Genomic DNA, 4,559 nt, shown 5'->3' on the forward strand with positions numbered 1-4,559 from the left:
TAGCGCTCAGCGCCAAGGAGTTCGTCACGTCCCGCTTGTCAGCACAGGAAGTCAGCAGAGCGCTTTCACCGAGGCGGGCACAGCGAGTCTGATGACATGCATAAAGGTGGGGATGAGGAACATGTGAACTCAGAAACTGACGTGCCTCCTTAGCAGCAGGGACGCCTCTACCCCCGAGGAAGCCCTGACTTCAAGATTCGGGGCAGCCCGTTCCGATGCAGCGCCATGCGAAGGTCTGACTGCACTAAGCAGGAGCTCTGAGAAACTCGAGCCTGGAGCAAAGGCACGCATGCTGATACGCACAGCAGAAAGAACCGGCTGGGGCAAAAGCAGGGCTGAGGCTCGGATTAGATCACATGTTACTTTGAGAAAAAAAAAACACCATAGTACACAGCTGTGTTGTGCTCGGGTGGCTCTAGTTAGCCGACGGACTCTAGTGTAATCAATATTTACTCATAACGGCCACACAGGGAGGTCGCGACCTTTGGTGTTGGTGGCTGGTTATAATCTTGAGTTAGGGCTCGTAGATCCTGATCTATTGGAACGCTCAGTGAACAATTTCATTACAGCTATCAGTCATGATGCATATTACAAGAGCTGGTGATAAAATATCTTTACTCATTCATCAGCGGAAACCTGTTATAACAGTCTTAAAGCTAATTATTTGTCCGTTCAAGCTATCGGCGTGCTTCCTATGGCAAGGACTTAAAGGTCACGCTGTCTTTATTACACACAACATTTCATCTCTAAATCCATCTTCATTAAAACAGTGGGAGGACAATGGCCTTCCTTGAACTCCCAACACTTAACCTCGCCAGGCACAACAATATTGTAAAAGTGCAAATCTCTCTCCAAAATGGCCCCACAGTTAATAATTAAGCCATGACATTTGGGGGAGACACCAAAAAATCCATATGGTGAAATTTACTAACCTTTTGAAAAGCTAGCAAGAGGAGGCAGTTCATCCGCAGTTTATTTGGGGCCGTTTTAGTCCATATAATAAAAACACACCGAAAGGTCGGGTGGCGCACAAAGGATGATTGTATGCTGTTAACTGGAAGAGAGCAGGAGGCTAATCAATGCTCTCCACATCAAAACTCTATTAGAGGAGCGCTGTCTCTCGGGAGGGGGATTGGACAGAAAGACAGGACGGACAAATGATATTCATATGTAACACTATGGATTATAATTGTCATGATGTAGTGATAATCGTGATGGTTCTTGCTACAATGTAAAAGGTCAGTTTGGGGCAGAGTCACACTGACCTCTGTCCTCTGAAAACACAAATTATTAAATTACAGTGGGTCAAATGTTCAAACGGTGGGAGTCAAATGTGGCCCAGTGGTCATTAGATGATCTCAGTGCAATAGCTAGCATGGCACTCAGTAGATACTGATTTACAGTTTTAAAAACATCTTACTAATTAGCCGGATTTAATTTATCTAAACAAACAGAAAAGCATCTTTTATAACCAGTTAGGTGGAGGACGTGGGTCAAGCTCTATTTTGAGAGCAAGCGTATGTCTTTTAACTCACTGACGGTCTCCAGAAAGTCATTAAGGGTATATAATAAATAGGGTATACATGACAGGAGGTGTGCCAAATACAGAATTCCTAACAGTTTGGTTTAGCCCGCACTGGCTGTTGACTTTCAGATTTACTGTCCACGCTCAACTCTGAGTGTACACTGCGAGTGATTTATCAGCCTCACAGGTGAGTTCTGTCAAAACATCCAGGGCTTAAATATACAGCTCTGGGCTCACCTTTTCCTGCATCGTATCCTACACCCAGAGGTAATGTTTGTGTGAGCTGCTGTGAACAGCCAGGGGAGACTTCCTCCTCTCCTGTTTGACTTCATCCACACAAGAGTGAAGGAGTTACTCTGAATTCAGACTTTAACAAGCTTTCAGATTACTTTTATATGCACACGTACTTTGGGAATAGGAGTAACTCAAGTAAAAGTCTTTCTTTCTTTTTTTTAAGGCTCTCTTAATAAATTGCCCGAGAAACCTGAACTGTATTGCACTGCACACACACTCTTCCTCCTAATGTGTTTAATATGATTGCTGCATTTATCTGCCAGAGTGACGAACTTAATTCTCTGCTCCCAGTTTGACAAATGCACAGCGCATCCACGACACACCCTGTTGGACAAAGGTTTGCTTGAACTGTGCCGGTGTCTATTTTCCGGAAGGTAACTTAACACAAGGAGTAATCATAAACACAGGTATCAGCTGGCCGCGCACGTGATGATTTGGAAAACATATCAGTACTAATTACCAATCGCTCTTCATGTGAGTGAAATTTGATTGACCTAGCTTGTCATTTAGTCCTCAAGAGAATGCCAAAATTACAAGTGTAATGTGGGAGCATAAACTATCCTCTGCTAGAGCTAGAGTTGAAAGACAGCATGGGGATTGTAATCTGCATTATTACACCGCCGCACAGCCTGGAGCTGGTACACTGATCATAAAAGCAAAATTCACTTTGTGGACAATTAGAATATTTGCCTGAACTTTAATTTCTTTGAAGGCCTTATTAGTGCTTAGTATTACTTCTTAAAACATCTGAAGGGAGAAACGAGGCCTCATATGAGTCAATCATTGTGACGGCTGCCATCTTTGGAGCCAAAAGTGACTATATTTGGACATGAAGGTTGAAGTTTAAGTCGATTAAAGTTAACTTGCTTGGCTACACTAAATAACCACACGCACAAATAACCTAGTGGAGTTTTACTCCCCACAGTTAGCACATCTGCCGCACAGCCCGCCATATTATTTGTTAAATAATTGCATTAAAATTGCTCCGCAAACAAAGCTGAGAGGTTCATGTATTTATGTGTGGGCAGGTGAAGACAATAGACAGTCCATGGTAAAAGACGAATGTAAGCACCGTGATGTCACCCCTTGGTTTTACAACCCACATTTTGAAGCTTCAACCTTGAAAATTTTTATACTGACTTTCAGAGCCAGAAGTCACCACAAGCCGGATGAGAGGGTGGAGAGCTAGCCAGCTTGGTTAGCAGCTGCATCAATAAACTGTGTGGGTGAAATGTACAGGCACACATGTTTGCTAATTAGTGCTGCAATAACAGGCTGATAAAATACTAGAACGTTCCTCACCAGAACGGAAGTACAAACTTCTTGGATGGTCTGTACCACAGGGCGAGCTATAATGCTAACCAGGTAATCCAATAGAAATGCTCTAAAGCACACACATGGTGAAGAGATCCAATGCAGTTACTGGAACGAGGCAGACGGACAGACAGTGATTGGCTGTCAAGGTGGCCACGCCCATAACTGTTGGGAACTATCAAAAGCCTTTTTTTTTTTAAACTATCCTTTTTAACATAAGAGTTGACTTTTAGAGCCAACCCACATGGTACCCCTGTGAGATTATCACATAGACTAAAACTGACATTTTAACTTCATCAGTGTGCATGTCTACTGCTATACTGGCATTCACATCTAATTCAAAACTTTGTTGTGCCTTAATTATGTAGTGCATATCATATGGGAGTTATGTAGCTCCACTTTTCCCTTTTTAATAGAATTATAACTGCAATATGCATGACTCTGCACACTATGACTAAGGCACAAATAATAAAATGTTATGCTTAAGATATTACCCAATTGTCAGATGATGTGGCAAATTTGTAATGTCCCTGGAGCCTGGGGTTGGAGAGAGTGCAGGACTTAGATTCCAACATCAAGGGAGAGGCTCCCGGAGGGTGAGAGTGCTGCCTTGTGTCGGACCTTAAGGTCACCATTCCTTCGGCTAATGCCCCTGGCATCACCTTCCTCCTTGACTTCAAACACCCTGGCTACGCTCCTAGACCATGTACCAATAAGCACTAATAATGCAGAAAAATGAAAACCAAAACAGATGGGCTCCAATAGAGGTGGGGATTACTCAGCCCTATCCAGGGCTCTATCTACACCCCTGGGCGCTGAGATGTGAATCCCGAGCTGTTTTTTTCTCAGCATAAAACAAAGGCAGGAGGTGAATAAAACAGTTGCAGCAATATGTTTACGTGTGCCAGAAATGTTTATGGCAAGGTTCCAATAATTTCTTTTTAGATGTGAGAGGATAGGACTGGATTTTCACTGAACCCTCCTTCGAATTGTGGCTTTTGTATTTTATTTTAAAGTCTTACATACTACAAATATGCTGACCTCTATGAACACTGTTCACATATCTATGGCACGCAGTTTATGGTGCTACAGTACACTAGTTGGTTACAGTGAAACCAAGAAGTACTGTATGTTGGACATGTAACTTGCATATAATGTGTCATACAGAGGCACCAATGTCTTGCGCCGCTGACTGACACAACAGGGCAACACACTGCTGTGAGGGCATGCTCGGAGGTTTGGCTATGACCTCTCACTCTGGTAAAAAAAACCACACTATAGCCTTTTATTTGATTATGCACAAGCCCTCAAGGCTCAAAGAATATGTGTCAGACGCTGCTTAAAAGTCTCCCTGAACAATTAACCACACGCCATGGAAAATGCCCAACAAAAACACCCCCAAAACCTCCCCCAACCGTCTCAACTG

Source organism: Mchenga conophoros, linkage group LG12 (assembly GCF_057382185.1).
Source record: "Mchenga conophoros isolate Kocher_MC1m ecotype Shallow Benthic linkage group LG12, M_conophoros_male_GT1.1, whole genome shotgun sequence".
NCBI classification, from domain to species: Eukaryota; Metazoa; Chordata; class Actinopteri; order Cichliformes; family Cichlidae; genus Mchenga; species Mchenga conophoros.